The sequence below is a fragment of the Vanessa tameamea genome, chromosome 28 (assembly GCF_037043105.1).
Source record: "Vanessa tameamea isolate UH-Manoa-2023 chromosome 28, ilVanTame1 primary haplotype, whole genome shotgun sequence".
In the NCBI taxonomy this organism is placed as follows: Eukaryota; Metazoa; Arthropoda; class Insecta; order Lepidoptera; family Nymphalidae; genus Vanessa; species Vanessa tameamea.
The window spans coordinates 6,375,655-6,387,812 of NC_087336.1; the positions used below are offsets into that span (position 1 = coordinate 6,375,655).

General features: G+C 34.7%; 1 protein-coding gene across 11 annotated transcripts in view; it reads left to right on the plus strand.

Annotated features, from left to right (window-relative positions):
* Positions 1-12,158, plus strand: part of Rhea (rhea) — a 76,665-nt gene that overhangs the window by 18,197 nt on the left and 46,310 nt on the right. The gene's annotated exons all lie outside the window — the stretch shown is intronic.

Below are 12,158 nucleotides of genomic sequence, written 5' to 3' on the forward strand. Positions count from 1 at the left end.
GAACTTTTTTATTCCCGCGAAAACGCTTTCAGTCATTTTGGTGACGTCACATGGTAAAAACAGCAGTTATGTGTGTACGACTGGCACTCATACAACGTTAACAGCTATAAATATTTGGTGTTTTTTGGGAAAATAATGAATTACAATCACTATCGTTGGAGCGTAATGTAATAAAATAATAATGCGCTTTTATGACTCCAAATCAAAATATTTAAGTGTATTTCTAAATGTATTTTAACTTTTATCAAATTTCATAATTTATTTTTCACCAACGAATATACCCTATTCTTACCCTTTTGTCTTTTTGTTTTTTCTGAGCAAAGGACTAATTAGTTCTCTGCTCAAAGGCTCCGGAAGAGATCGCTGCTTTAGCAATAAGACCTGCCGATGCACCTAATGCAACTTTTTCAACCCAAATGTCAAATTTGGTTTAAGAATTGCTATGCAATAAAGAATACCCAAATAATAGCGCTTACGAGATGCACTAAATCTCCATAACAAAATTGTAACTATTATTAAGTTTGGCTAAAGAAATAACGTTTGCCAGCGTCTATAGATTGATTTGAGAGTGCGTCGAGATTTAATCTTGTTTGTACAATATCGAGTGCAGAACTAAAACCATTTCAATGCCTCACAGCGGGATGTGCACGCGTGGGTGGATTTGTTGATAAAAAACGTCGTTTCAGCTGCTATTTTTCATCATCTACACGATAAAGGGAAGGTCCATGTGAATGTACACGGGATAGCAATACAAAATTTTATATTAATCTTACTTATGGACTGCGACCTCTGCTACCGAGGAGTTCGAAATGTTTAAAAAAATATTTGATTCAAATATCGAACCTATTTGAGTTTTTAATGGGTACGAATGGGTTTTGAATTTGAAATTATAATGCGGAGCGAAATATGTATGACTTTGGAAATTACTTCCTTTTTCTGAATTATCGTTTTAGCGATTGGTCGTACATTAAGGTTGCTTCATACTAACGTTTAATGATTTTGATGTTCACCGGTTTGTCCGTGAAATAGTAACAGAGAAAAAGAAACTTTCGTATTTATAATATTAGTATAGATAAAGATTATGCAAGACCTACGTACCAATTATATCAACACCAATTTGTTTGTTGCCAATGTATAAATTTATTGTAACTATTTGCTTAAATTTAGCAAAAAGCTAAGCAAGCCAGATTAAAAAAAGGCATAAAATTTCAAATTTTTTATAGTTCGAGTTTGATAGTAAACAATATAAATAATTTTCTTACGGGTTCTTTCCTTACATTTAGTATTAAATCTTTGACGTGTGAACATTTACGTATTATTTTCGTAATTTCGGGTACATCGTGATTTTTTGTCTCATAATCATCACATAATAATTTTGTTTGATAAATATTAGGTGATTTTCCACCTAGATGTCCGAAAATCCACAACAGCGCGATTTTTAAGACACTTTATGCCTCGCACAACCACTCTGTGGAACCAGCTTTCGCCGGCGGTTTTTCCGAACCGATACGACTTAGGAACCTTCAAGAAAAGAGCGTACTCTTTCCTGAAAGGCCGGCAACGCACCTGCAAGCCCCCCGGTGTTGCAGATGTCCATGGGCGGTGGTAGTCACTTTCCATCAGGTGAGCCTCCTGCTCGTTTGCCACCTCTAACATAAAAATAAAAAAAAATAAAAAGGTGGACTGTCAAATGAATCTGATGGCGTGACACCATACAAATATATATTGACACTAAACATTAACATCTCAATGCACCACCAACTTTGCTAAGTAAAATGTTATGTCCCTTGCGCCTGTTCCTCTGACTTGTTCACCCTTCAAATCAGAACACGACAAGAGTATTGCTGTTTGGCGGTAGGTGAAATAAAAAAAAAAAAAACTTTATTCAAGTATGCTCATAAAAGCACTTTTGAATCGTCGTGTTACAGTATTGAATTGTTCTAAAGTTGTAAAGCTACCACTAGTAGTAGATTCTACTGAGAACCGGCAAGAAACTCAGTAGGTACTCTTTTCCACCATTTCAATTACAGATTATATCAGTAAACTACAATTAAATTATTATATCCTGCGCGCGGTTTTTATCTTTAGTATAATCTTGTATTGAGTAATATGCCTTATTTATCAATGTTTTTTGACATGAGCCTTAAATTTTTTAATAGACCAATTTAAGTTCGCCGTAACTAAGCCTGGTAGCCATTAAGCAAAGTGTCATAATATAAGAAACACCTCGTCCACATATCTTGAAATATAAATTATTCAATGATGAAATTGAACTAATGAAGAGCCACTTCAAGACTGAGTGCAAAATTGGCTCCAGTTCTAAAAGATTCGCACTGAAATCAAAATGCATCTTATTCGTTCAAATTTAAAGTTGAATTCAGTTGGTCGCCTGAGCGCGTAATTACTTCGGAGTACTTGAAGACAATATGCAAAGACAACGCTAGCTGTTTATGGACTTGACATGTAAACCTAAAATAATATTTGGTCCGAAACTGTTCTGATCATCCACTTTGAAGAGTTATCGAATTAAATCAAAATATACTTTATTCAAGTAGGCTTATCGTCATTTTACAGAATTTTGAAATACGACGTTAATAAAGCAACAGCGAAGGTTCTTAGTGTAGTCTACCGAGAAGTTCCTGCAACATTTGAAATATATAATTATGTCGATCAAATACAATTATATGTATATAAAATTAGTCGTCGGTCGTGCCTTCGCAAGTGTCTTAGCGGGCGTCTGATAATAAGTATAAAAATTAGCCCATGTTCTTAATGTTCAAGATTGCTTCATACCGAATTTCATTAAATTCTGTTTAATGAGCAACGGACAGATCTTTCTGTACTTTAGTTATAATATTAGTATGACGCCTGACAATGTAGCATATATTGATTTGATATAAGAGAATCCGTAAAACTCAGTAGTTACTAATTTTCACAAATACAATATACAATTAAATTTTTTGTCAAAATCAAAATATACTCTATTCGAGTAGGCTTTTACAAGCACTTTTAAATCGTCATTTAACAAACTATTTAAAGTAAAGCTACCACCGGTTCGGAATGTAGATTCTACCGAGAAGAACCGGCAAGTAATTCAGTAGTTACTCTTTTTCAACATCTAAAAACACAGTCATGTTAGTTGAATACAATTATATATGTATGTCATGTCTCCTGCCTGGAAGTCAACAAGCATTAACTCCACGCTTTTTTATCATCTATATAATCTTGTATCGAATAATTTGCCTTCGTTACCAATGAATTTTTTACAAATGTCCTGTAAGAACTTCAACGAATACGAACCCCTTGTTTTTTATCTAGAAAGTTGCTTTGCATTCAATTAAATGATATTAAAAAAATAACGATAAAAAGTGCTCGCTTGTAAGTATATTTTGATTTGATATTCTTACTGTAAATTTTCGTAATAATATTTAAAATTGAAACAGGAATAACTTATACATGGTTTTAAGCTTTCACAGTATACATATATTGTATTTGTATGTATATTTTGTATATAAAATTTAAATAACTATTAAATTATTTTGAATTAAACCTTTATATGCCACAACGAGTATCCTTTCTTGTACATTTTATGGTTACTTGGTACAGAGCTCTGTAGTTATTCTAAGCTAAGCTCACATTCAGTGCAATGTTGTTGTGCAGAAATAAATAATACAAAAACTAAAAACAATTTGAAGATGAATTTAAAAAAAAAAACAAATAACAATTCGCTCGTCACAATTTACATCCAAATAATTTAGATAGTATTTCTTTCAATACGATATAATTATATTTTATTATGATTTCAAGTACATGTGGTCCAATCACGTATCCCGAAGGGCTCTTATCTGCGAAACATCAGATTGCTGCAATCGAACTGTCAAATGCTAGCAAAACACTCACCCTTCCCGTCCTCGCGAATTTGTTCCGAGCCATCGCTCTCTACGTAAATATGCATAATTGTTCATCATCATAAACCAACGCTTTGCCGTCTTATTTCATCGTACCCTTTTTTTTTGCCACTTCGAGAGAATTTGAATGGAGTAACGTTTGCGTGTTTTCATTATTGAATGTCAATTTGTGATCCTTTGTGGTTCGTCCGAGGGGTCGAGCATATTGTATCAATTATAAATATTCAATGCCTTACGTTATATATGTTATGATAAGTATCACTCTTGTCACGTCGATAGTCTAAATAAAAACAGGTAAAACTGCAAGGCACAGTTCTGTAATAATATTTTATACTAAAACCTTCTCCAAACCGCGCTGCATGTTCCGGTATAAGTTTTATAAATATTTGTTTCGTAGATTTCAGTTAGGCATTGCAAAGAAAAAAACTTCTCCGCATTGATTAATATAGATAGATTCATTATTTAACTTAAATATCTAATATATCTCCCGTGATGAACGAGCAATAAGTATAGGATCATTAATATTAATACTGTTTTTCATATAAGTCTTTGTAGATAATAAACTAGTACGATGTAATTCGTTAGTAATGTACGAGCCGTATATGTTGACTTTAATTGACAAACTTGCTGAGTGAACTATAAAATTAATGACGTTTTTTTATTGGTCATTGACCAAAGTTCATCGACACTAAATCTACTCGTGACATGATAAGAGGATTAATAACTCCCACAGCAGCCCCAAAAAGCTTCGTATCCTCGCTTCGATACGAATCAATAAACAAAATCACAGGCGCCGGAAATCCGAACGGACTCCGAGATGCATTTCCATGTTTCACCGTCTTTTCACCCTCCGAATATCATCCCTAAATCGTTCCCATCTTGTATGAGTGCGAAGGGGACGGGTGATAGTCAAGGCGCGTGCGCGGACCGACCCCTCATGAACGTTGGAGAAGGTTGATAGTGGTGAACAAGAGATCCTGGCGTGTTGCCGGGGTAGAGAAGCATTCCTCCGTGGATCGTCCGCGGAGGCGGAGGTCCCGCTCTCTCATACCCGGGATAAAACCACTTCAAACTCTAACAAGAGGATACTACTGTTACTTGGGCACACGCAAGCCAGTAGGCTAGTTGCACTAACTCTAGTCTCGTACAACTTTCTTTGATTTCCAATCCAACATTAAATCTATTTCCAAACCTTTCAATATTTGCCTGAAAGTTGTAATAAATCCAAGCCTTATTGCCGCTTAGAGGGTTACCAGGGCGTGAGAGAGCGAGAAGGGATATAGTATTATTTAAAGTGGGAACGAGACGACAACATGAATCGCCGCTACCGGTCGAGGTAAGTGCCACTTGTGAGCCACGTGCTCGAACTTTAGTTTTTGGGTTTCAAGTCTATTCACTTTAAATTCCTTTCGGTCTATTATTTCCTATTCAACTACGTGCTTAGGGAGGGTCGTCGAGGTCTGTTAGATGTTAAACAGATAATTACCTAATTATTTGATGATTTCATTGTTGTACACGTATAAATGTAACTGATCGATTTATTCGTGCGTAAATCTTCAGAGACATATTTGAAGGTCTTTTTAAAGGTACTTTTTGTTTTCGTCATATTTAAATCATCAGCATAAAATCTCACCGAAAGAAATACTTTTCGAATTAATTTCCAAAACTTCGTCCACCATTATTAATCTTTAATAAAAAATGCACAGATTAATAAATTAATAAGTAACGTTAAGTGTTTCAAATGGAGTAATTTAATTAAATCAATTGCGAGGCCTTTATTAGCTTCTCCCTCTCAATAAGTATAATCCGTTGATTCACAAACTGCATCCTGTGATTATACTTCGTTAGATCTCTTTTAACGGATTGACGCGTGCCGTCCGCAGGGTTGATTTACTTACTTGCTTAAAGTCGAATTGAAACACTTGTTTTTGATTCATTCGAACATATCAATTATATTCTTCCTCCTAATTTCACTGAAGGTTTAGATGGAGTTTATGGTAGTAATGATTTCGACAAAAAGTAAACTGTACAGTAAAGCATTTTTGAATCGGATATATTTCAATTTACCACAGAACAGCAGCCTCTAAAAGTTCGGCAAGGAAGTCGATTAACTCTTTTCAAATAACCAGACACCACAATGGGTTGTTTATAGATACACATTATAAAAAACGATAAAAACAAAATCATTACCTAACTAAGCCTAAAAAGTTCTATTAGACGAATGAGTATGATGTTGCTAAAAGTTGATCAGTCAACTTTGTTGATGTTACGACATTGTCACGATTACAAACGCTGGTTATCAATAGACGTCTTGAAAATTGTAAACTCACAGTGATTGTACTGTTGAATAAACTTATATATTATGATTTAATATTTTCCGTAGTTCCGTTATCCATAAATTAATGTATTTATATGATTAAATTGATGGAAAGTATTAAGATCCTCCGTGGTTCTCGTACATTCCGAACCTCTGTTGGCTTTATATGGAAGAGTATCCTGTAAAATTACGATTCAAATGTCGTTTGATCCTACTAGGATAAAGTATAATTTGTTTTGAATTACGGATGTATCCTTTTTCATGTTCATTTGATAAGACAAAATTATTTTCTAGTCCATAGATTATCCGGGTAAGTTTCAAGTCATTCATTAGTTATTCTTTAGCGTCCTCAGGGGTCCGTTTGTGATCGTCTCCCGTGGTGATGATTGGTCTGAATGCTTGCAAAGCTGATTGATTATAGGGATCCTCCCCCTGGATCAACATCTTGTTTAATATGATCTTTGTAACGTTGTACTAATTGACCGATTCTCTGTTTACATTTACCAATAAATAATTTTAAAGCGCATTTTGGTAAAGTATTTATTAGATAGGATATGTTATACTATACAAGGTTTTATGGATATAGTATTCCTTGATTGTCATACAGGATATAGATTTAACTGTATGAGATAATATTGATTCTCTTACCGATTGTTCTCGATGGCATTACAGCCTTCTTGAGTTGAAAGTAAATATCGATTTAGTTTGACTGCTAATTTTATTTCATTCGACGAATCGATCTAAATAATTACCACGTCCAAAGAGCTGTAACTCCTTCGCAGATTTTAGTGAATGATATCAGAATAAGAGATCTTTAGACGTACGGTCATGACGTCATAAGATATGGTGTCAATCGTAACACAATGAGGCTTGCGCTTTTGTATTAATATTATTTTTTGATTTTAGTCCTTATTTAATAAAACAAAAATAAATAAGGCATATCTTAAACACAATAATATATAGATGTTAAAAAGTGTGGAGCTAATTCTTGTTGACTTTCAGGCAGTATACATTTAAAATATTGGAAGAGAGTATGTACTATCTACTGATCTTCTTGCTGGCTACTCTCCGTGGAATCCGTAAAAACCGGTGGTAGCTCAACGTGTAAAATGCAATTCAAAATTGCTTGTAAGATCTTACTTGCATTAAAGTATATTCTTGATGGTTAAATGGCACTCTGAATCCGTAGTACCGATTTTTGACGAATCAAAGTAATTAAATAATTATTCTACTTTAATTTTGTCTCTGGCTATAGTCGGAACATCTTGATTTTGAATGCTCATCCTACGCAAAAATTGACGTAGAAACATCGCCCCATTATTATAATCTCCTATATTGTGAAAGCATGTTCCCGATGTCCCTCTGTCATCTCGGATCCCCTAATTCGCTAATAGAAAACAGACTATCCGATTTCCCGATTCGGACAGCGTGACGACTTCCGGTGGTTGTCGGAAGTTCGATATATATGGAGGCAATATTGTTTATTTTCGGCTTATGTTATTATATTTAGATAGTTATAAGTTATCTTGGGGTCTTACGAATAGCTTTGGCAAAATTATGAATAGGATAAGCTACTGAGTCTCTAAATAATTCATATGGTAAACTAGTACTACAAAATTTTACAATTTCATTAAAAAAATAATTGATGAAATATTTATATTTGTTTGTACATATTTTTCGTATAAGTAATACTTAGGTATTTGCAACGAAAAATATTGGCGAATTGTTTGTTAGTCAATGATTGATCGATCTTATATAACTCATTCTAATATGGCGCCCGCCATTACTATTGATTCAAATGATATGCGATCATATACATAACCAAACTTAACTGTTTTGTCACTTAAAATACATAACATAAAAACCACACCTATTTCTAAAACCCTTATGTATATAATGAGTACATAAGATTAAAAATTACGTACGATAGAGACCAACCAGGCGCCAGACACGTCGGCGCCGGAGTCTATCGATCACCCCCTCCCGCTCATAAAAGGGGGGGGTCACGCATGCGTATAACTTGTTTGCGTCGATTCTTCCAGATATATAATATATATTTTCATCACGCGTAACGATTAATGGGTTAACTTTTCTCTTTTTCAACTTAATCTTAATTTATGAATTACAAAATATGCTTTTAACGATAATAGTATTCATTCATTGGGGTGGTGTTTTCTGAAACGTATATTATGATAGTCGGTCAGTTGGTGGAAAAGCGTGGAGGCTCATTGAATAAGTATATTTTTAAATTGATTTCCATTTGAACTTTACACGAGATTTTTTGTCTGTTTAATAACTTTTTTTGCAATTATATCGGGTCGCTAGTCTCGGGAATTGCTCGGAGTCCCTCTCTCGATGGACTTGACACCCGCACGGTGGATCCATAGAAGTTCGTCTCTTTTATTAATTATTTTTATGAAGACGTAATTTGCAATACGTTAATCGCCCAAAATCATGCCGCTCGTGGAATCAATCCACTCTCGCTAAAGCCTTAAAGTACTTAGTATTGTTTTTTTCAGGCACAAGGGCCATTACACCTTAGTTCCCAAGGTCGGTTGAGCATTGGCACTGAAAGGATCGGTTAAATTGATATTAAAGCGCTAATGTCTTTGGGCAGTGTCGACCACTCATCAGGTGGTCCATTTGTCTCTCCGCCAACCTATTCCATAATAAAATATGTACATTATTTTATTTTAATTCTGAAGACAAGTATTTCTAGAAGATTCTATGTAGGTGGTATAAAGCTTTGGCCGGAGTCCTTCCGAAATATAAAATGTATAAGACGTTTAATGTTTTGTGCGGAGCGTGTGCTAGTACTAAAAACGGTTCGAGTATTTCTGAACAAATATTATCTCTTATGTAAATATATAAATATCTTATCTTGTGGGAATGTTTAATTTACCTAAACTCGATACAGGTACGCTTATCTGATAATTCGCATGCATTCGCGTTACGAAAATCTATTGAAGTCAAACATGGTAATCGGAATCTGTATTCTAAACTAGCTGTAGACGCCGGTTTCACTCGCGGTCGCTTTACACTTGATTAAGTATAGTGTTATATCGGTGGACATTTGTTGTTAGTACTCCAGCTTCCCTTAATCCTTTGTCGCTCAGAGTAAGGAATGCGTTTACTTGCTTGCTCATCGTTTCGATCAGGTGGACGTTTTGCTCGTCGGCAATCTTTAAATGTGACAGAAAAAATTGATGAAAATACCTTAGAATACAGATGAATAAACGAAACTCAAAATATATACTATAATCAAAGATCTTTATATTTTTTTCATAGTATGTTCAATTAATATGAAATTATATATGATTATGATATCATCCTGATTTCGGTTACGGCAGCCAATCGTAAGAGAGACCAGCCAGCTAGGACATATTATAATGCACAAGGTGCACTCTATTCATCGCATGAGGGCATGCGGAGAGTACAGGCTCTGGACTAACGCATTCCATTATGTATAAGTTATATATTATTGTAAAAAGCTACTAAAGTCACCATTAAAGTTATGCCATTATTATACAGCCTGTTTCAGAGACGGTTTTCGTATATCATGTTGTATTAGCATAGTTTCTGCGCTTACCAATGTCATTCAGTCTGACTCTTCAACTTTTAAACTATTGACGTGACAAGGTATGTTCTTGTAAATAACACAAATCGCACCAAACCTCTTTCCTCCAAAAACAAGCAACAGTTAGTATTAGCTAATGTAATCTGATAATCCACAAGAAAAACCATTAACGAAGACGTCAATAGAGAAATTTGTCACGTGTCATTTTCCTCTATACGGCATATGAACAATTGGAAACTATACACCATAATAGTTTGATGTATCAATGGTGGCTTCTGTCATCTCGTCAACCCTTCCAATCCTTTGTTTGAGGTGAACATACGTCACGAGATGTATCGACGTTATAATAACACAAGTTTCGAGAACTACTCAAGATCCTGTATCTTTAGTCGATTATATATCTACACACAATTTCCAATCGAAGGTTTATATGTTAACAAACCATACATTTATGTATTTCATGTGAATTGTTTTGTTATTAATTTACAATAAAAACTAGTTATATTTATTGTTTTCAAAAGTTCCTATAACAAATTCGCCGATGTTAAATTTTTCGCAAATCCATAATGACTATCATAGATCTCAACTCGATATTAGAGATCTCGAGTTCATATGTCTTAGCTCTTAACGTTGGAACAGGCTGTAGGTCAAATCAAATCAAATCAATTTTATTCAAGTAAACTTCACAATGAAGCGTTTTTGAATCGTCAATATTTAAACACTACTACCGTTTCGGAAAGCATTCTCCAGCGAGAAGAAACGACAAGAAACTCGCATAGTTGCTCTAAGGCTCTAACGTATATTATATTTGGAGAAATTAATAAAAATATAGTATGAGCTATACCAAAATACAAAAGCACTAGTTCATGCTTTGTCCAAGCCCTTTTGGGTATGTACCACCCAATCATCACCGATTCTACCAGTATGAGTGAGTGAGTGCAAGGAAGTTATATGGAGATTTAAGAATTAATTAATATTTCTTACGGCACCAATGTTTATGGGCGTTCCTGAATGCCTACCAGGTAGCCAAATAGATGATTTTATTTTAATGCCATTTCTTTAGTATCCGTTTCGTATTTATTTCGTCCCCGGGTTGAATTATTCGTTTGTTTTTATTAGTTTCTTGTTGCGATCACGGTCACTGACCGGAATGCTTGTTACGGTTCTATTATTGGACTCAGATTTCATGAAAAAAGACAGACAATAACCCAACATGTTATACAAAAATCTTTTTCATAGTTATTGCAAACCCGTCTGGGTCAAACCTTCTACTCACGTTATTTTCTACTGTCATGATTACAAGTGGTTACCATGCATTCATTTTTTTTTATTGCATAGGTAGACAGGCGAATCGAAGGGAATCTTTAACCACTCCTTAAATCGCCAATGCGCCACCAATCTTTGTTTCAAAGATATTGTATCCCTTATGCCTCAAAAACATTCGCTACAAACATGTGAACCAACTGAGGTTGCTCCTTCGCATGGCTGTCCCACACATGGGTTACGGTTATATCCTGTGTTTGTTTCATGGAATACGATACAGCATAAAATGGTAACCAACAATTGTTATCTATACAAATATATGAAGCTAAAAAACCTTTTTATTTGTCCGATCTATTATTGGGAAATATATACAACAGAAGTTGATTTTGATGAACTGTTTGAGTCTTTAAACGATGGAGTAGACAGTATTTAAACATACAACAACTTTCATAGCGGTGCGAAGTATATTTCCTAGAATACTTGTCTCTATACCTACTAGCTTCAGCTACCTGTGGCTCAGCCGGAGTGTGAGAGTAGGGTTATTAGGTAGCCTGTGTTAAATCAGGATATGAGCTAACGATATTCCAATTTTAAATCTTTTTCGTTGATTGAGTAACAAACAACACTCATAAACGTATAACCGTCGTTGGCAAATATTGTTGTATTGTAAGTTTATAACACTTGAACTGTCAGGTTGACTGGAACACGATCCCCTCGCCGCTGACGTAATTTATCGCGAAAGTATCGCCCCGTTACAGTCGCTCAGATTTAACGTCACCGTTCACGCTTTCACCGATTTGGGATGAAAGTTAAAATAATTGTAAAAACATGATGTAAAGTGCATTCCAATGATTAAGGTGTTGATTTAAATTGGCTATCGATGTTGGAGATTTTGTTATGTAGCGGCGAGGCTGTCTTTGCTGTTTTTTTTTTGTAAATCACACCGGCTAACTCGACAGACGTCCTACTTCTATTTTATTAATGGCACTTGTAAATTGTGTGATTCAGTTCTTATTAGAAAACCTGTTAAACTGCTATATACCGCATAAACATTCTGGAAATATCTATTTTATTTTTCCCTTGTACCTTCTAT